Source organism: Columba livia, chromosome 5 (assembly GCF_036013475.1).
Source record: "Columba livia isolate bColLiv1 breed racing homer chromosome 5, bColLiv1.pat.W.v2, whole genome shotgun sequence".
Lineage (NCBI taxonomy): Eukaryota > Metazoa > Chordata > Aves > Columbiformes > Columbidae > Columba > Columba livia.
The window spans coordinates 5,384,517-5,408,771 of record NC_088606.1 but is presented as its reverse complement, the minus strand read 5'-3'; the positions used below and the strand labels follow the sequence as shown (position 1 = coordinate 5,408,771).

Sequence of the window (24,255 nt, the reverse complement as noted above, 5' to 3'; positions counted from 1 at the left end):
TCAGATCCAGTGTCCCTCAGCCACATGCCCTTTGAAGATCAGCCTTGCAGGAGAGACCGAAACAAAGCAACCTCTGGCTTTCCAAGATCTCCAGGCTTTTCCTGGGGGAAAAGGGCTCCATTTTCCCCCCAGCCTGCCCTAGGAGAGTTGACTTAACCCAGATCCTGCTTTCTGTCTCCCACCACTCGCCCCTCCCCCAATAAAGAGTCACGTGAAATTTATCTCAACATCTTTCATTAACATAAACCACTTAAGCAACTCTCAGGAACCTCTGATCTGGGCCAGCTCGGTCAGCTGGTGTACCGTGTTTCCAAAGCATCTTCTCGCCTGGCTTACCCTCACATCAAAGCCAGCTGGGGAGCAGCCCCATCCTTGGAGCACTTCAGCAAAGTATGTCAAGAGATTTGGGAAACAGCTGATTTAATGCTGAGGAAATTAGTAACCAAATGAGTTCTTAGCCAAACGGCTCCTCTTCTTGATCTTGGGAAAAGTGGTGTTTAAATTCTCTATCTCATGGTTTTAGACTCAGGAAATGTGATTACACATCTGTCATTATTTTACTCTTCTGTGTTGATGGCTCATATTAAACAAACCACATTCCTACATTGCTTAGTAATCTCTGCTGTTCCCTTTCCTCGCCAAGGAGAACAAGTCCCAGCTTGACATCAATGTACCTGTTGATCAGAGCTCCACTGTTAACCAACCGGCAGAGCTGTATACACCAGCTGCGGGGAGCATTCGCACCGCTGGCCTCTTTTCTCCAGCTTGTTGCAACTTTGCGTCCCCCTTTTTTCCTAACCGTCACTTGGCTGAAGAGCAGGAGGAACCAGGCAAGATCCACACGCTGCTGAGACCCATGTGTTTCTCGGGAAGGTGCTCAAGCCTTCCCCCATCTTCCACTGAGCAGGTAAGAACATGTATTTTAGGGTTGGACACCAGTCAAAAAAGGGTAGGTCCCTTGAAGCAGAGCACGATTCCCAGGGATCCTGGTGCCTCACCAGCTCAGGAGGACGTGGAAAGCCCTACGGTCCCACTGGCTCCCACGGGATGGGGTCTCACCAGCCACGCAGGAATAACCTGCCTTGAAGTGTCCCACATCTGCAGGGACACTGAGTTTTTCTCTTGGTGGTTTTATCCTCCAGCTCTTCTGAGATCACCCAAAGCTCACCATGGATCTGCTGGAAGAACCTGACTCATAGATGTTCCCAGCACCAGGTAGGAAAACGAGTGTTTGTTTTTAATGGCGTTGAGCTGCGGAAGGGAAAGGAAAGGTGGTGCAGATGGTGACCTGGTGCTGGAGGGGCCATCTTAGCTGGATCCCAGCTAAGCTGTGGGGCTGCGGCATTGACTGAGAAGTGCCTGTCCATGTGTTACTTGTGGCTTGCGAGTGGTTTTAAATGATTTCCAGCTGCTGGAAATTCAGCAGAGGAGAGAGAAATTGTGGTGTTACCAAGCTTTGTCTTCCCCTGGTGAGGACACGGTCGGCCAAGCATTGGCAGCCATGCTCCTTGGGGCCACCTTTTCCTTCACCATGGCATTTTGGTACAAGAACTGTGCCAGGAATGGTGCAGGTCCCCAGGGATGCTCATTGAGGACGGTGTTATTTTGGGAAAACCCCAAGTTCCCGGCATGATGCCATTTGGCTGGTTCCACTCGGTTTTCCCTCAGTTTTCTTTGCATGATCTCTGGTTGTTGCCTGCGCTGAGTCCCGAATTTCTCCCATCCTGGCAGCTGCCATGGGGGGAAGGTTTGGGGTGGACGGGATGTGCCCACCATGTTTGTGCCAGGACTGATTTCCACAGGGGAGGCCAGGCTGGTGCAGCATTGCCCCATTCTTGGAGACAAATCCATTTGTTTTAAAACAACTCCTTTGGTTCTCCGCCATGTGAGATCCTGGAACGTTTTTCTCCTTCAACCCCTACAGGACAGGAAGGGAAGGTCCTGGTAAAGCGGGATCGAAATGAATTGGTGTTGGGAGTGAGAGGACAAGGCATGGCATGGGTGGTGGGACCACTCCTGACTGGGGATGCCCACGGTGCAGACCTGACCAGGAGACAGTGCCACATTGTGCTGGACCCCACGGCAGGATGAGATATTCCTTAGGTTCTTGGGCCATCTAGAAATAACCTGCATGAGAAAGGTGCTATTTCTTCTGGATTGGTTTCACCCACAGAGCATTCTGCAGCCCCTGCTTGCTCCTCAAGGAGCACAGTGCTAGGTGCTTTGGGGGCAGGGGCTTAGGAGCCCTTTGTGGCTTGCTGCTGACCTTTGCTTCTTTGAAAGCATCTGCAAGGTGTGAGGTTGGCACTGATATCAGCAAACTCCTCCGGACCTGGTGAAACATGAAGCCGGGTGCTCTCGACAGGCAGAGCAGCTTGGGAGGAACGCCTGTAGGATGGCTCTTTTCAAACAATTAAAAGCTTCTCCAGCTCATTTACTTCCGTGCCCTCGCAGAAGAAATCAACTTAATTAGCAGTCTTAGTGAATAATTAATTTTCTCAAATTTTTTGATCGCTTCTTTAAAGCCAGAGGAGGACCTGCAAGGCTCTGGTAAGGCACAGGCTGCCGCCAAGCAGCTCCCAGCACCACCGTGGCTCTACCCGCTAGCTGGTGCCCACAGACCCCGACACCCATTTTCTCCATGATGGGTGGTGGAAAGAGCTAAAAAAGTGGGGTGAGAAGGTACCAGAAGCATGGAGATGTTTTCCAAGTGTTTTTCCATCCCTGGCATCCCATGGAGATAAATGCAGTGTATTGATGCTCTGGCAGAGGATGAATAGGTGGCCCTAAATCCTGCTGCCTTCCTTGATTGGCCAGCTTATAGAGAGGGGTTTTAGCCTCTCCAGCCATAAGAATCAAGTTTATTTTCAGCTTTGCCTCTCTGCTTTTCATAACAGGAGGGTCTGCTGTTGTTTAGACCTGAGCGGAGAGACTTTAATTACTACTTCTGTGCCGAGAAGGATGTAAATACGGATTTGGGGAAGCAGCAAGGGTTATTAAAGCGAAAAGGCTGTAATTGCTGTGCCCCTCCCTCTCCATCAGATTTGCCTCTCTCTCCGGTTTGGAGAGGACCGGCTGAGCCAGTCGGGTTGTCTCTGGCCATGGGTTGCAGGCTCTTCCCGAGGCGCCCGCTGGCAGGGATGGGACATATTCATCCAGCAGCCCCTCCGAATTAGGGCTTCCATCAGCCCAGCCCACAGCAAGGAGGGAATCGCCTTTATCCAGTCAAGAAAACACCGTAGGATCCCCAGGTTTTGGCATGGCCACCCAGAGATGTTTGCAGTTTGAGGAGCAGAGCAAGAATTTTGGGTGGGTTTTACTTGAGGAGATCCTGTTGCAGTTAAAGAAACTCCCAGCCCAGCTGTAAACAGCCTCTCTTGGGTGCAGACAGTCATGTGTCTTCTTTGTTTTTTAACTCACATCTTTGATTTCATTTAATAATGGATGAATTATCAAAAATATGTGCTGGCAGGGAGCCTGGGTTTTGTCAGGAGGCAAGAGACTTCAGTAACACATTGGTTGAAAATATTAAAAAAAGGGAAAAAAAAAAAAAAGAGAGAGAGAACAAATTAAAAAAAAAAAAAAAGAAAAGAAAATTAAAAAAATAAGTAAGTTTGTTCCAGAGCCTCTGGCGGTGGGAAAAAACCAACTTGTCTACAGAACTTTTTGCAGAGCTTTTTTTCTTAATGGCTGTGCAAAGGGTGGGACTCCTCTCACCTCACTCAGCTGCCTCAAACAGCACAGTGTTGGCTGAGCCCAATCCCTGGTGTGTTGGAAGGGGGAGATGGGAACTGTGCCCCTCCTTGAGGAGCTATGTCTCCCCTGAAACACTGTCACAGCCCCCCAGAAATGGAGGTACAGAGAGGTGACAGCCCCCAGCCTCGAGTGATGCTCCTGACTGCATCTAAACCCACACCCCTCTGCTTGTACCCCCTCAGGGAGCAGGGAATGGGAGGAAAGAGGGACCTTCACCCCATGGCCTGTGGGGTGAAGCAATAGCACCCAGTCATCAGGCAGGAACGAGGCGAAGCCAGGGCACGCAGGAGCGGAGGGGAAGGCTGTGCCTCCCCGTCGGCATGCACCGACATGCTGGGCGGCGTAGCCGGCAGCACTGGCACTGCCTCCTCGCTGGGGTCCCTGCTCGGTGAGGTAGGTAGGGCTCAATCCATCCTTCAGCATCAGCCCTTTGGTCACTGTCATGGCTTACTGGCTTTGCGGTTAGTGCTCGGGATCATTGCACTGTGGTAACATCTCCCATTGCTATGCTGGCTTTGGATGTGTACAGGGGGATTTCCCACCTATCCTGCAGCCTTCTCAGTTTTAAGGTAAAAGTAGGGAAACAGGGAGCTGCATCCAAAAGGTTCAGCTCCATGGAAAGACATGGGCCTGTTGGAGAGGGGCCAGAGGAGCCACAGAAATGATCTGAGGCTGGAACAGCTCTGCTGGGAGGACAGGCTGAGAGAGTTGGGGTGTTCAGATGGAGAAGAGAATATCCAAGGAGACCTTATTGCAGCCTTTCCATACTTAAAAGAGGTCAATAAGAAAGTTGGGGCCAGACTTTTCAGCAGGGCCTGTTCTAATAGGACAAGGGATGATGGTTTTAAACTAAAGGATGGAGATTCAGGACAGGCCTGAGGAAGAAATTGTTGCCCCTGAGGGTGGTGAGAGCCTGGCCCAGGTTGGCCAGAGAGGTGGTGGATGAACCATCCCTGGAGACATCCCAGGCCAGGCTGGACGGGGCTCTGAGCAACCTGAGCTGGTGAAGATGTCCCAGCTCATGGCAGGGGTGGCACTGGATGAGCTTGGAAGGTCCTTTCCAAGTCAGACCGTTCTGTGATTCTATGTGAGTTCCATCTGTTTCCATTTCCCTGGAGAAAATTATTTCTCTCCTGCAAGCCAAGCGGTACCTGTACAAGGTGGGTCTCTGTGGGGATGCTTGGGCCCCGGCAGCTCCGCGTTCATGTGGTTGGGCAGCAGATGTGCCAGTACCAGATTTCAACCCACTCTTTGCAGACTGAGTCAGAGTGAGTCAGCCCTCTGGATTGCTCTCCTGCTGCCCCTGAGCCAACCCAGCACATTTATTAGTTAATTAGTTTTCATTTCCTCCTCCTCTCTTTCCTTCCCTTTGCAGCCAGCCCTCTCCTCCATCTCACCTGCCCCTTGCACAAAGCAAAGAGGCAAAGCAAACCCCTGTGCTCTGGGGACCTGCACCCCATAAGCACCCCCAGCACCCAAAAGCATCACCCTTGACCTCAGCTTCCTGCAGAGGGTCCTCATGACACCGTTTTTCAGTCCTCCACCCAGGCAGTCAGTTGCAAGCAAGACCCATGTTGCTCCCAGAAGGAGGTGCCAGGGCTTCTGCCAGCATTTCCTCCCCTGAGACCCACATTTGGCCCTTCAAAGTACCCCCAAAATATCATTTTTTCACTTGCTTTTTGGGCCATTATTTTCTGGCCCTACACAGCACAACCATTTTCCAGCACAAGGATGTTGGTCAAGGAGCCAGCACACCCCATGCCACAGGAAGGGTGCAGGCTGTTATTTTGGTGTCCCGATGAGTTATTAGCAGAGAAGGACATCAGTTAATGATTGCAGGGAAGAGGAGGAATGCTCAGTGGCTTTGCAAACAGCTTGTCCCCAGGGTTGGTTTCACTCTCTTTCCATGCTACACTCTGCTTTCAGGGTGGTTTTTCCTGGGGGAAGTGGCTGAGTGGGACTGTCACCTGTGTGCTGGGTCTCACAGACAGGGCAGGTGTCTGGCTGAGCCCTGCACATCAGCCAGTCTTGTCCTCCTGGTAAAAACCTGATAAAAACCAAGTTTTGCTAAAAAAAACCTGCAATCTCACTCTGGCTGCTGGAGGAGAGGGTCTTTCCCCCATGGGGAAGAGGACGGGATGGGGATGGGGATGGACATGGAGATGAATGGGAATGAAAATGGAGATGGGAATAAGATGAGGATGAGGATGAGGATGAGGATGAGGATGAGGATGAGGATGAGGATGAGGATGGGGACAGGGTTGAAAATGGGAATGGGAATGGGGGTGGAGATGAGGATGGGGATGAGGATGGGGATGGGGATGGGGATGGGGATGAGGAAAAAGAAGGGGATGGAGGAAGGGAAAGGCAGCACCCTCCTGCCCGTGGTGCGTGCATTGCCTGCAGTCCTGCCTGCTTGCTGGCTCATCCAGCTCAGCTAATAAGCAGGTTACCTGTCCCTCAGCTTCCTCGCCTGGGTGGGGAGGATTTTTCCAGCACCGAGGGTTTGCAACTGAGGCATGAGAAAGCAAATGGGAACAAGCAGGTAATATTTATCTCCATGAACTAAGCAATGTCATTTCACTTGGAAAATGCCTGAATTTTCCTGCTGTTTCCCCCCCGCCCTTAGTTCTTCCTCGTCTTGTTTCACACTACAAGAGTGAAGGAGAGACCTGCAGGAGCTGGGCTGTTTTAATGAGGCATGTTACATCTGATAGGTAATCAGGTCCATCTCTGTATCATTTCTGCTGGAAAAAAATCTCAGTTTCTTTGGCTTTGATGATTAAATATTAATTACCTTAAATGTAAGCAATTTATCAAAGGAACGCAGATTTTTTTATAAGAAGTTCATGCGAAGCCTGGGAGGCGAAGTGTTTCTTGAGGTGTTCCTCTGAGAAGGGTCTGCTCAGTGTAAGGCAAAGTGTGTGGGCAGAGGCAGGGAAAAAATTAGCTCTGCTTTTTCCCAAATAACTTTCCTCCCTGTGAAACATCTCTCTGAGCACTTGACAGCATCGTGCAGACAATTTTACAAGTGAGTTAATTTTTCCTGGTCTCTGGGTTTGCAAACATATCACTTGGAATTGCCCAGACTGGGGAAAAACGGGGCTTTTACTGGTTTTCCATGTTCTTTGTTTAAGTTCATGTGCTGGGAGATCTGATTGCAAAACCAGCCCCAGCGTCAGGGAGACAAAAGTGCAGGTGTTCACACTGCACTCAGCATGTCTCTTCCTATTATTTGAGGTGGTTTAATTTCTTTATCTTGCTTATCTTTCTTAAAGACACCTCTTTAAGCTTGGAGCAAGACTTGCTGGGCAGCCAGCAGCATTAGCAGGGCTGATGCAAACTGTCTGCTCCCCCAAAATTAAAGGTAATGGCAATGCAGGGCCTGAACTTTGAGCATAAGTAAATAGCCTCTGCTATGAAAATGCATCTCAGGTTTGCATCCCAATGGATTTAAAGCAGCTCAATGGCTGAGCAGGGGTAGCTACTGCCGTGGCTTTTAGTTACTGCAAGCCCAGGGGTCCTGCTGGGACGGGGCCTTGAGGACAGAGGAGAAAGGACCACTCTATACAAGAGTCCCCATTAAAGCCCTTGGAAATAGAAAACAAAAAAATGACACCATGTTTCCTGCCCTTCCCAGAAAACCCCACGTGCAGCATTTTCAAAGCTGCTGAAGAACACCAGGTTGACCCTACACTAGTTGTCCAGCTTCTACCCAGACTCTTGCAGATGGATGAAGGTATGAGATGCTCTGGGGAAGTCGAACCTCCTTTCTCTGTTGAGATCAGGCATCATGCTTCTAGAAGCTGTGTATCAAGATTGTTAATGGTTGGACTCGATGATCTTAAAGGTCTTTTCCAACCAGAATGATTCTATGGTTCTACGGGTCTATGATACCCCAGCCCAGGGAACACAGGCGGTGGAGCAGCTCACCCCCAGCACCCGCACAAGGGTGCAGCTCCCCGAGGAACCAGACGCTCCCCAACAGCAGATAAAAGGGTTGGTGCTGGCTGCCTGCCCGTGGAAAGTCCCAGCTGGCTCCATCTTCTCACTTCAAGCTATTTGCCGTCCTTTTCTCCTCCATTAGCATAAGCAAAGCTAAGCTGGCTGGATGCTGAGTGCAAGCTCTTGCTGCTCCTATTGGTATTTGAGGCTATTTTCAATGCTCTTTCCTACTCTGATGTGCCACCTAAAGCGTTACCAGCAGTGACGAGGCCAGCCCAGCACGTCTCGGCGGACAGACAGACGCGTCCCCATGGCCTTTCATCAGCCGGGCAGCGGCAGCAGCAGCAGCATTGCTGCCAGCAGGCTCAGCCCTGCCTCGCAGCCGTCATCCAGCGCTCCATCAGCCGGGAAAACTCCCATGCCAGCAATCCCCTGGGCTGGACACTCATGCTGGGTTCTGTGGGAAGGGTTTTCTGCTTTTGCATCCCCAAACACCCGCTTTTCGATCTCGTGGCAAAAGAAGAAATATTTATAATTCAAGCCCCAAAACACCACTGTACTTAGAAGTAAATACAAAGGCATTGAATAAATCGATTTGCGGAATATTCATAACCCATTTGCATAACCCAAAGATGTTATTAATTGCCAATTAGTTGTTAAACAGGACTAATGGCACCCAGTGCATGTAGAGGGAATGCAACCAGCCCTCTGCAACTGGAAAAACACCCAGTACTCTGTAATTAAATGTCTTCTCCAGGCTCACCTCACCCAGCTGGCCCAGGCACTGCTGTGGGAAGCTTCCCACGCCACTGGGATGGGGCAGCACTGGGATGGGATGCTGCTGGTCCCGTAGATCATAGAATCATAGAACCATTCTGGTTGGAAAAGACCCTCAAGATCGAGTCCAGCCATTAACCCAGCCCTGGCACTACCCCATGTCCCTGAGAACCTCATCTCTGTTCAACCCCTCCAGCGATGGTGACTCCAGCACTGCCCTGGGCAGCCTGTTCCAATGCCCGACAGCCCTTGGGGGAAGAAATTGTTCCCAATATCCAAACTAAAGCTTCCCGGTGCACCTTGAGGCCATTTCCTCTTGTCCTGTTGCTTGTTCCCTGGGAGCAGAGCCCAACCCCCCCTGGCTCCAACTTCCTTTCAGGCAGTTGCAGAGAGTGAGAAGGTCTCCCCTCAGCTCCTGTTCTCCAGGCTGAACCCCCCAGATCAGGAGGGAGCAGCAGAAGCCCATGTGCTGCAGAGCCTTGAGCAATCACTGCGGAGGTTAATTGGGGTGTCTGATGGACAGGGACAGGAGGAGGTGCAGTGTTGGCTTAGGCTGGGTGTGAAGTCCCATGCAAAGGAGGGCAGGCCTGGTGTTTTTCATGCAGCAGCTTAAGAACCAGCCCTGTCATAAACACAAATAGGGGAAGGTGATAAAGCATCCAATCCTGCTCCACAGGTAGGTTTGTTTGCTGAGCTTGGTGGTGAAGAAATGGAAGAGACCTTTTACTGGCCTCATTATACCTGAAAAAACATAGAATCACAGAATGGTCTGGGTTGGAAGGGACCTCCCAATCTCACCCAGTGCCACCCCTGCCATGAGCAGGGACATCTTCACCAGCTCAGGTTGCTCAGAGCCCCGTCCAGCCTGGCCTGGGATGTCTCCACGGATGGTTCATCCACCACCTCTCTGGCCAACCTGGGCCAGGCTCTCACCACCCTCATAATAAAAAATAGGGACTTATACTTGGAAAAGTATTTTGTAAACATTATTTTCTCTACTTTGTTTACCTGATCACCTACGAGGATCACTGGCTGGGCCAGTGCACATCTGCAGCAGTATCCCATACCCCCGAAGAGCTAAGAGAACCCCAACCAAGGTACACATCACTTCTTAGCTGTGCTGTGAAAATGAGAAAATCCCCATCACAGTTGAGGGCTGCTCCTGCCTGGGCTGGCTGCCATGGCAGGGGGTCCCACTGGGAAATGGATGCTCCTGCTCACAACCCCCTGTACTAGTACCATCACAAAAAGGCTAGGAGCTGGAGCTGGGTCTCTGATGAAGCCGATGAATCCTGGCCAGTCCCCGCTGGGGACACCCACAGCCTCCTGGCACTGGTGTGTCCCTACTGACCCATCTGGTTGGACGAGAGGGTGGCAGGGAGAAGCAGCACCCGCCTTCACTCCAGAGGCAGTCTCCGGCACAGCCCTGGGGACACAGCCTGTGCCGAGGTCCCAGCTGCTCCAGGGGTTGCTTGCTGCCGCTGCTGCTGTTACCTTACCTGTGGTGGACTCACCATCCCTGGAGGTGTTTAAAAGATGTACGGATGAGGTTCTTAGGGATATGGTTTAGTGCCAATGTTGGGTTAATGGTTGTACTTTATGATCTTGAGGGTCTTTTCCAACCAGATTATTCTATGATGTAAAAAGAGTCACTCTGCCATACACAAGCATGTGCTGAAGGGTCTGCATAAATCAGAGGAGGAGGATGCACTGTCTTGCCACATGCAATGGCAGGAGGGGTGTAAATCAGGGGGAGTTGGGGCAGAGGCTCAGTTAGCCAGTGTGGTTGTGCAAAGCACCAAAATGAATGAACCTCGTCAGAGCAATGGGTCTAAGGGCTGTCTTTGCACAGGGAAGGGTGCAAAGTGAGTGCCGTGTACTGGAGAGAAGTATGGCTGGAAACGAACGAGCCATCTGTGCTGCTTCCTCTGGACTTTGGAGCAGAACGGGGAGTGTGGGTCAGTGGGATGGGGTTTATTGGGTGGGATAAGGCAGGAGGACCCCAGTGCCTCTGCCATGAGCTGGAGTGGGCAACACCAAGATCATGGATAACACTGAGATTGTGGAGGGTGAGTACCAGAACAGCTGAGCTCACCCATGCGTTATGGACCCACAAGCTGGGCAGATTCCCAGATTTTAGGAACCTGCTCCGCTGAGTTAGAAAAGCTCCAATATTTCTTAGATGCCAGAAGGCAGGTGCTGGGGCAGAGCCAGTGTCCAAACCAGTATGCCGTGGTCCCCAAGGTGCCACTCACAGTCAGCTCAACCCCAGGACCAAGCAGCTATAGGGGAGCAAACAGCAGCTTTACCACAGTTGGGGTGCAAGAGACAGGGGGGAAAATCAGCTTAATCCTGCTTTTCTGTTTTACTTTGAAAATATATATATATATTCCAGCATGCTTTCCCCTGCCAGGCCATGGCCCCTGGTAAACCCTGTCCCACAGTCCCTCCCGCAGGGATGAGGTGATGTTTTAATATTAATGTCCTGCTTTCCTCTCCTGCTCACAGCTCTGAAGCTGAGAGTGCTTCTCCAAAAAGCCAAAAAGAGAAAAAAATACTCTAATCCTAAATACAGCTAGTGCTGACAAAGCAATCGGAGCCGGCAGCGGTGCTGAAAGCAGGGTTTCAGCGAGGGTGACAGTATTATCTCCCAGTCCTTTTCTGGGACTCCTGCAGCATCCTTCACCCCTTCGCCTTTGTTCAGGTAGGAGCTCAGGCAAAGAAATGTTGGCAAGGGGCAGTGTTGTGCAAACAGGAGCTGTGGCACAGCTGAATGAGAAACACCCGGGATATCTGCCCTGCTGCCCATCACCGGATTACCAACACTTTATTTTTAGTATTTTCTTTAAAAAAAAAAACAAAAATCATGGGAAAACCTGGAGCACAGAGGCTCTGTGCACACGGGCACTGTGGGAATTGCTGTAATCCCCATCCCTACACCCAGCTCCAGGGATGGATGAGAGTCATGGCACTGCATTTCATACTCCTGCATTAAGGGGTGTCAGCACTGTAAACCTATGTATCCTGGGGTTTTATATTCGGATCATAAAAATTCAGAGGAGGGGGGAAGAAGAAGAAAAAAAATCACATAAAACAAGGTAGTAGCCACAGCTGCTTTTGCTTTATTGTGTTCATATAGCTCATAAACAGTTTGGGTTTGCAAAGTGCTCCTGGCTCCTGCTGCTGCCAGGGGGTGTTTGTGGGGGCAACCCGGCTGCATACAGCACCCAAAAACTTCCTGGGCATTTTCAGGGTGCCATGAAAATGTGAGCACACATGAGATGGGATCAGGGTTTTGCAGATCAGGGCTTGCACCGATAATGCCCTGCCTGGGGACACGGGTGCTGGTGTGCAAATCCCCCCTCTGCCAGGCACCCAGTGCTGGGGTGAGACCCCAAAAAAGGGGTAAAAGCCTGGTGGGGTGGGGAGGGGCTGTGGCATTTAGAGGGTGGCCCAGCTGGGTCTGCAAAGCCGTGATTCCTCCCTCCCACCCTGTTCTGGCTCCCAGATGCAGCCTTGGGGAAGGGTGAGACGACTCCTTCCCTCCCAGTTTGCTTTAATATAACCAGCGCGTCTGCTCCCACTGAGCACCCGGCTTCTTCCAGCCCAGGGATGACTGGGGAGAGAGGGAGGGGGTTTCTCAGGGGTCTGAAACCTGAGCAAAGTACATGTAGGACCCTGGGCTGGGGTCAGGGCTGGGTCTGCTTCTCCATCCGCAGGATGCCAGGGCACCCCCAGCACCCAAAGGTGGGTGGTCAGGGCATCCTCAGCACCCAAAAGTGGGTGGCTTGGGCACTGCATTCACCCTGAGGCCTCTCATCCACATCAGCCAATGCTGGAGGAATCCAGGATGGAAACCACCTGGTCCTCCTCGAACACGTCCCCGAGCCCGACCCGGCTTCGTTGTCCTCCCAACCCATTTGGGTACCCGCACAGCCCAGAATTGAGGGAAGATGATGCCATTTCAGAGCCATATTTTTCCAGCAAGTTTAAATCTGGTGGTGCTCTGCCCAAGCCCTGCCTGCGCCTGACTGACTCACCGTTTAAACATGTTTTGGTTTTTTTTCTTTGTCCAATTAATTGGGAGTCGCATGTGTGAGCTGGCAGGGGGAAGACGCGGTGGGATGGAGGCTGCACAGCTGCTGCTTCCCAGGGAAATGGCATGTCTGGGAAATGTTTCCACTGAAAATTGCCCTTAAAACCAAAACAAAACGGTGTGTTTCACTGGGAAAATGCTGAGTTCCATGGCCTTTATATATATATATATGTGTGTGTGTGTGTGTGCTTATGTATATATATGTACATACACGTATAAACAGGCATATGCACATGCGTTCCCTGCAAAAGGAGCACCCCAAAATACTGCCTTGGCAAATACGCTGAAATAATGCACTGCAGTTTTGCAACCCCTCCAATGCATTTGCTCACATGTTGTAGGTTTGCAAGGATGCTCTCGGGCCTCCGGTGTTAACTTGCAGCTAAATAACTAAATAAATAGATAAATGAAATATTTGCTGCAAGAGAGGTGAGATATTTGCAATTGGGGCCTGAAGCCATGAGGTTTCAAGCCTTTCCTGGTTCACTGTGAGGCCACATAAACGGGGTTTTTGGCCCCAGGTGACAGTGGAGCACAGGGGCATCTCCTTGGGGTGGAGTAGAGCGAAGAAGCGGGGAAGGAGAGGTACTGGATGGGGTGGGGAGGAAAGAAGAGGTGGCCAGGGCAAAGCGACACGGAGCTGCAGGGACCCCAGCAACATGTCCGGGGAACTCAGCTGCAGCAGGCTGGGTCCTGTGCACCATTAATTAAACACAAAGAGATTAACGAGCTATTTGTGAGAACCCATTAGATAAATATTAGCCAGGCTATGGATCCTGGTGGAGGTCTGCTCACTCCGTTTCCTAAAAATCAATTTGTATTTCGTCAGGTACTTAAAGGATGCCGTGGCTGCTTCAAAAAGCAGAGGAATTGCACAAATCCTGCACTGCACCGCAACACCGGCATTTTGTAACCCCGTGTGCGAGGCGCCTGGTGCCATCCAGCCCCAGCACCTCGCAGCCACCGGTGCTCACAGGGATAGTTTTAGGCTGTGATGGCCACTGTGTCGGTGACCCTGGCGATAAACAGTTCCCAGCCCTGGCTCCAACGGAAGGTGCCTCCAAAAGGGGTTTTCACCCCCCTGTAGTGCAGAGCCCTGGTGAGGGCTGTTTGCACCTGTAACCCCTCGGGGTGTAAGAGCAGCATTAGCTGGGTGTCCCCAGCTGTCCCAAGGTTCCTCAGCATGGCAGGGCGGAGGGACACTCGGGAGAAGGGATGCTGGGGAGGAGGGATGCTTGAGGGGAACCCATCACACTGGTGGGATGTGAGGGGGCTTTGCTTTGCCCCTGCCTCATCCCCACCAGCACTTTGTGGACTCCTGGCCCTTCTCCCCCTCAGTGTCCGTCTGTCCTCTGAGCAGAGCACTGACCTTGGCTGGGGCCTCTGGGAAGCCCCAGCAGCACAAACAGCCCTTGACTGCAGCGGTAAATCATTGATAGATGGGTGACGGATACATCGGGCCATGGCCAAGCTCCTCATCATCTCGGGCAGGCTGGGGTGTTTGTCCCTGGGGCTGGTGGGGCTGGGGGGACAATGGGTGGCTTGGGCTGGCTTTTTTTTTTGGACAGGGGGACAGACATTTTAGTATAGGATAGAATGAGGGGTGATGGTTTCAAACTAAAGGAGGGGAGATTCAGATCGGATATGAGGAAGAAATTTTTGACACTGAGGGTGGTGAGAGCCTGGCCCAGGTTGGCCAGAGAGGTGGTGGATGAACCATCCCTGGAGACATCCCAGGCCAGGCTGGACGGGGCTCTGAGCAACCTGAGCTGGTGAAGATGTTCCTGCTCATGGCAGGGGTGGCACTGGATGAGCTTAGAGGGTCCCTTCCAACCCAAACTTTTGATAATTCTGATTCCCTGCTGCAATCCTGCATATTTATGAAGCGGGAGGCCAGAGCCTCGTTTCCATGGGCAAAGAGGTGCCCAATCACACCCCTGGCTGCCCACCCACCCTAGGGATACAGGTGATACCTAAAATCAGCGTCTACCTTGCAATGGATTCCTGAAACCTGTGCTGGCCACAGGCAGCTGCTGGGTTTGCAGCCAACTGCCTGTCCCGGGTGTTTTAAACCATGCTGGGCAAAGAAAAACCTCTCCCCAGTGTGGTGGGACATCGCCAGGCCATGGCGCTGGGCATGGAGGAGATGCTGGTGAGATGCCCACCCTGCCCCATGCAGTGGAGTCTTTCGTGTTCTCCTGCACTGGGGTTGAGGCTGGTTTAAATGTATTTATGGCAAGAGCCTAATCTAAGCGTCAGCTTAGGGCAGGAGGGTGTGACTGGAGTCGCTCCGACAGAGGAAGTGCATTGGAAGATCTCCAGTTCCCCCAGTGCCAATGGCAGACTGGTCCATGACCCCTTGTGCACAATTCATTCCTCATGTCGCTGTTGTTTGCACAAATTGCAATTGTTTTTCAGCAGAGAAACTCACAGACCAGTTTTCCGCCCACTCCACCAGCCTGCTGTGGATTCTCTGATGTCTCATAGCATTGGGGCTGGTGGTGATCACCCCTGGGGAGGCCCTTGCTGGGGTTTCTTTCCTGTTTTGGGGGATGGGAGCATCCCGGAGACGTCTGTCCTTCCATCTGATGTGATTGAAGTCAGCCGGGCGTCTCTGAAGCTTGGCGAGCAGACACACAGACGGGCTAAAAATATTCCCCCGCTTCTGCGATCTTTTCCTCCCCGTCTGCACACCCCCCCACCCCCGCCCCACACTGGCCGCTGCATTTCCTGAATTATAGCACATTTCCATGGGTTTTTCAGAAGCTGAGAGCAAGCCTGGGAATAACCCCTAGGCCCAGAGCACCCAAAAAAGCCCCTTTAGGACCCCAGGAAAGGGAATGAATGGGGGACTGGGGATGGGATGCACTGGGACAGGCTTTTCTATGGGGGTTGCAGAGATGACAAGTGTTTCGCTGTGCAAAGGGCCGGGGGGGCTGCAGCAAAACCAGACCTGCCCTGCGGCAAGTCCCTGCCCATCTCAGCCCAGGTTTATCAATAACTTGTGAATAAAACCCAGCTCAGGGTCCCAGGCCAGGCAAGGAGCTGAGGGTCTGGTGGAGGGGAGGTGATCCCGCTTTCCATCCGGCCATCCCGAGGAATCCCACAGGCTCGCGTCGCATCCGGCTGGATGTTAAAGAGGATCCTGGGCTATAGGCAGCTGTAAATACCGTGGGGTAGATTAGCAGAATATAGCGTATCAGCAGTACTGGCACAGCAGCAAGCAGGGGGAATGCCTGCCCACCGGGATGCACGCTTAAATTTTCTTCGTGTCTCCAATATTGTGTATTCAGGCTGGATTTTCTCTCTTTCCTGCCCTGTTTTGATTTAGCTCTCATGAAACTCCTTTCTATCTTCATCCTCGCTGACTTCCCAGGCAAAGAGCGAGGGTAGCAGCATAAATACAGAGTGAAATTTGAGGTTCCAGTTAAATATACTAATGCCCACCCTGTTCAAAACCTGACAGCAGCCCCCCCTCCATGAGCTTCCCCATGATGGCCGGGGAGCCGGGGGTGGTTCTGCATTGCTGGAATTCCTGCTCCAGCGCCGATGGCTGTGTGCCATGGCCAGCCGCCCCAGCATGCTCAGTGGGTCACCCTGCCCCCGGCCACCACCCGGGTCCTGAGCTGGGGTGTCCCCAGGCCACCCCCCAGGAAACTCCCACTTCCTCTGGGGCCAGCTGGGAATTTAGGATGGACACAAAGAAGAAATCTTTGACGCTGAGGGTGGTGAGAGCCTGGCCCAGGTTGGCCAGAGAGGTGGTGGATGAACCATCCCTGGAGACATCCCAAGCCAGGCTGGACGGGGCTCTGAGCAATTTGAGCTGGTGAAGATGTCCCTGCTCATGGCAGGGGTGACACTGGATGAGCTGGGAAGGTCCGTTCCAACCCAAACTGTTCTATGATTCTAATAGCAAAATGGAGCAGCATCGGGGCAAAAACCCTGCAGAGGGATCCCAATGTGTGCCCAGGAATTTCATTATAAAACAAATTAAAGTGAAAAGCTTGATTATGTCTCTGTAAAGTGGGTATTTCTGGCCAAAAATCAGAGGCCGTTCTCCCAAAAGGCCCAGCAAGCACTGGAGGAAGCACCCGCTCCCCAGCGTGCAGCTTAGGTCCCTCCATCCCGGTTACCAGGGGGGAAAATGTCCCCCCAGCCGGGATGGGGAGGGACGAAAAGCTTCCTTGGAAATCCCCCATGAAATAGAAGAAACAGAGCAAGGTCCAGCTCCTCTCTGGAGTTTATAGCAACGCGCTGGCTGTTGTGACTCCGTGCTGGGGTTTTCTTTATTTATTTTCTTCCCCTTATGGGCTGAGAAACCATCCCCGGCCTGAGCACAGCCCCTTCACAGTAGCTGGGATTTGTTTTCCTGTTTGGTCCAGGGAAGAATTTTTAAACCCCAGCTGCAGCCGGAGCCCTGATGCTATGCCAGGCGCTGTCAAGCTGCGGTGACACCTCTGTCCCCAAATGCACCCCACAAGTGCCCTCCCAAAAGCCCAGCATTGCAGACAGACACTGGTGTCCCCATGATGCTGGGCTGGGGTAAATTTTCTGAACAAAACATCCTAAAAATCACCTGGGTGGATGCTGAGCATCGACAGTGACCATGAGATGGTCAGCACAGACCCAGATTTGCAAATTATCCCCATAAGAGCATTAGCTCCTGGGAAAGGGAGCGGGATGCTGAGATCCGGCTGGATTTAGTCGTTACTCTGTTGCTTTGTTCATAATTTTTGTCTCATTAGCAAAATCCTAGGGAAAATATGTACGAGACAAGAGAGCTCACACGTTTGTGCGACCATCCCTGCCAGTAACAATGCTGTTATTGAAACACTGGGATGGAAGATACTCGGCTGGTGATAATGCAGAATCACAGTGAACAGCTGCTGTTTCCCGTCCTCTTAATATAAATATATCTAGTGCTAGAAAAATCTGTATATTTTATGTGAATGGTATTTTCAGTCATAACCACAACACCTTTTTTTTTTCTTTATTTAAGATACGCCTAGCAATGCCATTAGTTCAGTTAAACCTTGTCCAAAAAAAAAACCCACCCAAAACAAGAGTTCCATTTATTACATTTTCCATCTGTGTTTCCTCTTCTTTGGACTTTGAGCAAGATTAATTCCAGAATTGTCAAAGAGAAATGTCACTGGAGTCTTTGGGCTTTTCCTTTCCCAAAGAGGAGAGGCAGACCGGACACTGGCTATTGTCCATCTTTCCGAGCTCTCCCAAAATCAGAGTCTGGGGCAGCTCATGCGGCTTTTCCCAGAGACTCATCTCCGATCATGAGAGCATCTCACGTCAATTCGTGACACGGCCTTTCTCTTCGGCTATAGAACAGCATTAGCATATGTGCCATCCACACACATGTTTATATATTGCCTTGCTGGTATTTGAGAGCTCTTCCTGCTGCTTTATTTAGCCTCTGCGGCAAGGCAGGCACTGTGTTATGTATTTCTGTACGACATGAGGCTGGGAGGGGGGTGAGAGATGGGGCAGGGGCTGTGCAGGACATGCTCAGCAGGACCAACTCATCTTCCACAAAGTGACGGGGCTGCATCCCACTTGTGCCCTCCCGACCCCTAAAATATTTTATGAGTTGGATTAAATGAGCCAAACAGCAGCTCTGCCACACACTTGGCCCCTACCTGGCTATCCCATCATGTTATCTGCAGAAGGGGTGTTTTCAGAGTGAATTTTTTGGGAAAAAAGACCTTTCTAACAGGGGTCAGATGATGCCACCCATGCCCTTGGCTGTGGTGGCATTCAGCATAGGTGGCTTTGCAGGGACACGACACGACGCAAGAAGGAATGAGCTGCTGGGTAGAAATTCTCTTTGAATTTCACATGGGATGGACGAGAGCACCACAACGAGCCCAAAGCTGAGGGTTTTACAGCCCCGGCTCTGCGGAAAGCCAGGCTGTTTTTTTTCCATGAGGAGAGCAGTGTGTTGGATTCCCAGTGCTGGTACCGTGCACTAGCATAATGTAATTACCCAGCACGATCTGTTGAGCTGCAAACAGACTTCAGAAATGAGTGTCAGGGTATTCACAGCAGAGCTGCTCTTTATTTAGGTCTGGGGACAAGCGGCTTTTTTCTCCCAGAGCCTTGTAAAGACTGTGGGGGCAGAGGCGGCCTCGCAGGTCATCCCAAAAAATGCCTGTAGACACTTAAAAGTGAGGAATAAATAACTACTCCAAAAACAATCTCACCATATGGCACTTTTGAGGAAGGAGCGGCTTGGAGATGCTTTGCTGCTAATTTATGGTGTTTCTGGTGCTGCTGCTGAGATTCCTGTCCTGAGTCACCTATAGAGACCTGTGTGCATATTGGCCCCGTTACGTTCACTGAGCGGCAGTTGGTCATCACACGAGTGAGTCCAACTCACCTTTGATTCGGCTGCCAGGACATCAGCAGTGGCTTTAATGGGTCCAGGACTGGGTCCTAATTCCGCTCCTGCCTCAACCCAACTATTAAGTACTGGTTTAATACACTAGCAGCACAGCCAGGGCTGGGGATACTGGGCTGGACGCCGGGGGAGCTTGGGCTCCTCTCTCTATGGATGCTCAGGTCCCCACTGAGGACATGTGAGTCTCCTGCCCGGGAGATGTCCTGGTCCCCCCATGAGGATGCTCAGCTCCTCTCTCTGGGCTTCTGTGGCGGCTATAATTCTGAGGACAGTATAATTCTCTGGGGGAGCTTGGGTCCCCTCCTGGAAAATGCACAAGTCCCCCAGGGGTTCTGTCCGTGTCCCATCCAGGGGATGCTCAGGTCCCTTCCAGGGCAGGTTCGTGTCTCCCCAGGGGAACACGGGACCCCCAGGACCGGGCCGCGGGGGCGATGCGCGACTTCCCGCTCCGGCTCAAATGCTCGGCTTCCCTCGCTGGGGACGGGACGGGGGGCGCTGCTCGGATCCCTCCGGGGCTGCCTGGGTCCGCTCCGCGGGGCTGCCCGGTTCCCCCCGCCCCGGCTGTCCCGGGGACCGCGCTCAGGCGGGAGGCGGTGCCGGTGCCGCTCGGGGCGGTGCGGGCCGGGAAGGGGCGGGGGCGGCGGGTTGGGCCGGGCTGGGCTGGGCTGGGCACGGCTCCGCTAGGCTCGGCTCGGCGCGGCTCGGCTCGGCAAGGCAGGGCTCAGCAAGGCTCGGCAGGCAGCGCGGTCCCCGGAGCCGCAGGTAGGTGCGCGCCCAGCACCCCCGTACCGCGCTCCCGGCCCGGTTTAAGCCCGGCCCGGCTCGGTTAGACTCGGCTTGGCGGAGCTGCCGCTCTCCCGGCCCGGCGCGGTTCCCCCCGCGGGGGCTGCCGCGGGTGGCCCCGGCGTGGGGCCGGCGGGGGGGCTGCTTGTTGCGCTTTGGGGGATGAGTTAGTGGCGGAGAAGTGCGAGAGGCTCCGGCTGCAGGAATGCGAGTCATTTCCTCCGCCCGCGGGAGCTGGGGGCGAACGGCGGCCGGGCTGCTCCGCCGGACCTCCACCCGCTCCCCCGCCGCCGCCTCGGCCCCGCCGCCCCCGCCTGCCCCTCGCCCGGCGACCCAGGGGGGACGCTCGCCCTCGGGTCTCTTCATCTGCGGGACCCCTCATCCCTGGGTCACACTTGCCCATGGGTCCCTTCATCTGTGGGTCCCACTCGCCCACGGGTCCCTTCATCCGTCAGTCACACTTGCTCGTAGGTCCTCTCACCCCTGGGACCCCTTGCTTGTGGGTCACACTCGTCCATGGGTTCCCTTGTGTTTGGGACCCCTTGCCTTGGGGTGACACTTGCCCATGCATCTCTTTAGCCATGGGGTGCCTTGCTCGTGGGTCACACTTGCCTACAGTTCACCTCACCCGTGGGTCATACTCACCCATGGGACCCCCTCACCCCTGAGTCACACTCATCCATGGGTCCCTTCACCCCTGAGTCACACTCACCGGCGGGTCCCATTGCCTGTGGGACACCTTGTTCATGGGTCACACTCACCCATGCGTCCCATCACCCATGGTTCACACTCACCAGTGGGTCCCTTTGCCCATGGGCCATGCTCACCAGTGGGTCCCCTCACCCATGGGTCCTCTTGTCTGTGTGACCTCTCTTCCATAGGTTGTATTCGCCCATGGGTCTCCTCACCCATGGGTCTTCTCACCCATGGGTTGCACTTGCCTATGAGATCCTTCACCCATGGGTCCTGTCATCTGTTGGTCCCCTCACCCATGGGTCCTCTCATCCATGGATCCCTCTGTCTCTGGGTCACAGTCACCTGTGGCACCCCCTTGCCCATGGACCCCCTTACCCGTGGGTTGGCTGTGGGGCTGTTGTGGCTCGGGGTGCAAGCTGATACCTGGTAGCACCACTAATGCTCTCCTCCATGTTTCCAACCAGGGATGCAAATCCCCTCCACATTCTGGAGGTGTCAAGGGTAAACCCATGCAGCCCTTAAGCTGGGCTTGAACTGACATAGTGCCCTCGTGGCAGCAGGGAAATACGGGCCAAGTTTTCCCAGGATCATGCTTGGTGTTCCCATGTCCTTGGACTCTCACGTGGGCGTCAGGCAGTGCCTGTCCCCGCCATGCCCCCTGCCACCTTTTGCTGTCATCTTGTGGTCCTGAATCAGCTTTTTTTTTTGTTTCTGCATTCCTGGTCATGAGGATGTTTTTCCCTCAAAGCCAAACTCTGCTTTTCCAGAGATGCTCTGCGTGGTGGTGATGGAGTCGGGCATGCGGAGCTTTGCTGCTCTGCCTCATTCCCGGGCTGGTTTGTGACGGTGTTTTTTCCACGGAGCTCGCTCGCCCTCTCGAATTCTTGGCCAGAGATTAATTTGGGCTCTCTTGCTTGAAAGCGATGTTGTTTTGTTTAAAACTCCCAGTCCCGAAGGCATATTGGGGTTTGGTTAAAGGTACTGGCTTTTTACTATCATTTTGTAAAGGGGTTTCTTTTTTTAAACTGGGTTTATTCAGGCTCTTTAAACCCAGAGTCTGTAAGCAATTATTCCATTACATGAAAGTCAGTATGCTGAAAAAAGATTAATTCAGACCAGATGTAAAAATAAATGTGAATTTCAAATTAAGATGATGTCAGCTCCATCCTCCTAAAAAAAAATAGCAGCCTTTGGACTCCAGATGGAGTATACAAATGATGGCGGTAGTTAAAATATCTGCCTGCTTCTTAATTGAGTTTTAGGCTTTTTTTTTCTTGTCTGAAAAGTGGGTTTAGGATTTTTTTCAAGGGGAAAAAAATACAGCCTTTCCCTGTTGCTGCTGGGCAGGGAAGTTTATGGAGGCTCCGGCGTGGCCGAGGAGCAATCCCAGCTGGAGAACCGGGAACGGCGCTGCCAGGGGAAGACAAATCCCCCTGCTCTGCCTGCTTCAGGATTAAAAGCAAGCAACGTTGTTTGGCTTCGTTTTGCTGAATCTGGAGGTGAGGATGCTCTAGATGGTCCATGCGTGGTTCTGTGCATTTTGGTATAAAATTGAGCTGTTTGGAGGCTCTTGGCTATCTGCAGAGTGCTGCGCATCCTTTATTTTTCCTCCCCATGTGCGTATTTCCCGGAGTAGGGATGGATTTGGGCACTGATCCCACACATGGGAGAGTGTCTGGGAGTTGGATGCTGGGAATGGGGCTCCCCAAAAGTGCTTTTCCCCGGGTTTGCCCAGGGCTGGAGCATCTTATGGGGCAGTTTATTACATAGAGAGGTCCATGCTTTGGAAACTCAGGGCTGTGCTCTCTGCAGCGTTGGGATGGTGCGGTCTTGATGCAACTGGATGTTCTTCGCAGATATTTCTCTAATCCCCAAGGCTTGGGGCAAAGTTTTCCGGAAGGAAATAAAATGGAAGGGGCCGGTTCAGTCGCAGAAGAGGGAAGAGGAAGAGCAGGCGCCGTCCCTCCCTCACTGGAGCCTGCGCCAACGAAATCCATTTCTGCGTGCATCCTCCGCAGAGGCTGGGCGGCTTTATTTATATTTTAGTACGCCAAAGTAAAGGAATGAAGAGGCCTGGGGTGGCTGCGCTGTCAGTCACAGGCAGATGGAAAATCCCCGCTTCCAGGCGGGATTCGGCTCCATGCGTGGCAGAAGAACAGACAGGGGGAGAGGATTCCCGAGCTGCCGTGGCTCACCCCATGTTTCCCCACTTCCCGCTGTGATGTCCTGCGGGGATTGTCCCCAATGCTGGCTGCTATTGCTGCTGTAACACAAACAGGAGGTGACAAAGGGGCCGTTATCCCATTTCTGGTGTGATGCGCTTAACCCTGGGTGTCCCCAGCACCCTCTCTGCCCCTTGCTGTTGTCCCATTGCAGCAGCCAAAGGCGAGGAAGACGAGGAGAATGAAGAGGAGGAGTGTTGCAGAGTTGGTGACAGGTTTGCTTCTGGGGAGACCTGCCTTCCAGAGGCTTTTTTGGACACCTCCAGCACTTTAGGGCATTTTCTGGGGCTGGTGAGGTGGGCCTCCGGCTGCCCAGGCTGAGTTTACAGCATCCAAATAAATAGCTTTTGTGGTGGATGAAGTAATGTAATATTTATAACTGAGTCCTTTTTCCCAGTGAAGGTCTCTTTCATCTGCCTCTCTTCATTAGGAGGAAACTGTTGAGTTCATGAAGAATTGGAGACGATTTTAATTACGGGGCAACCACAGGCAGGAATTAATCTAGCTTTTGGGTTAGGAGAAGCTGCATTAAGTGATGGCCTGAAAACTTGTAATAACAGCTCGCGCATACCTATTCCCTGTGATGTGGGGTAAAAACCAACTCTAAACTCTTAAAAACAAGAAATTCCTGCCCTGTGAATTCATCTTCCCGTCTTGCCCAATGCTTTGGGCTGCCTCTCGCTGCGGGATGGCCCGTGCCGAATCCCTTCCCTCACCCCACTTGTGGGTCGGGAAGGCTGGAACAAAAGCTTGGCAATGGGTTAGGTATCTGATAAGGTAGACTTTTTAAAAATTGGTATTTCGACAAGGAGGGTATGAATTGGGTCATGGAGATATGGGCTGGATCTGTCTAGGGGCTGGAGATTGGGGCTGGTTTGAGCCATTGGTGTTGGTTGGTACCACAGGGGTACAAACCTGACCCAAAACCATGGGCACAGAGGTTCAGCCACTTCTTTTAAATGTAATTAAATCCTTGTAGGGGGGTAGAAATGCTGCACATGCAAACCAGCCTTGCTTGGCGTGCACAGAGCCTGCGCCTTTGCTTCTTCGGAAGAAAAACCCACCTCAGCCGGCAAGTTCAAGCGATGCTAAATCTGCAACCTTGGAACTGCATCTGAATTTATATTTCCTATGAGAGCCTGGCATGCTGCTCCGGGACCTCCGCCTGCCCTCGGCCGTGTTTGCGAGACCCTGTGCTGAATAAATCCCTCGCCGAGTCAGCAGCGACGGGCCCAGCTGCTTTTCCCAAGCCCGGCAGGTTTTATTGCGTGACGTTTACTTTACAGCAGAGCTTTGTGACGGGGTTTATCCCATGGCGTTGGTACAAGGGAGGGAGACAATATTCCAGCAGCCTGGGCTGAAAAACGTGGTGGATCGAGGAATTTTCTCGGCGTAGCTCTGGAGTTACAAAGCGCATAAGGGGTTTGCGGTGCATTCTTATGGAGTTTTAAAGCTTTTTTTCCCTAGGGCAGGGAAAGCACAGCTGGAAAACCTGGATATCCCAGTGATGTGGAGGCTGGTCCGTGCCTGAATCCTCATTGCCAGAATTTTTTCCAGCTGTCTTTGGT

At 52.5% G+C, this 24,255-nt stretch overlaps 1 protein-coding gene across 6 annotated transcripts in view; it reads left to right on the top strand.

The window, feature by feature from the left end:
- The first annotated feature begins 683 nt into the window (after positions 1 to 683).
- The window catches only part of FRMD6 (FERM domain containing 6), a 39,898-nt gene continuing 16,326 nt past the window's right edge, over positions 684 to 24,255 (top strand). For 2 of the 6 annotated variants that reach the window (XM_065063200.1, XM_065063199.1), the window contains exon 1: positions 19,612 to 19,748. The gene's annotated coding sequence lies outside the window, so the exon portion shown is untranslated. Of the gene's footprint in view, positions 908 to 1,138; positions 1,216 to 7,396; positions 7,496 to 19,611; positions 19,749 to 24,255 lie in introns of those variants that run through there. The other 4 variants (XM_065063202.1, XM_065063204.1, XM_065063201.1 and 1 more) reach the window with 4 other exon arrangements.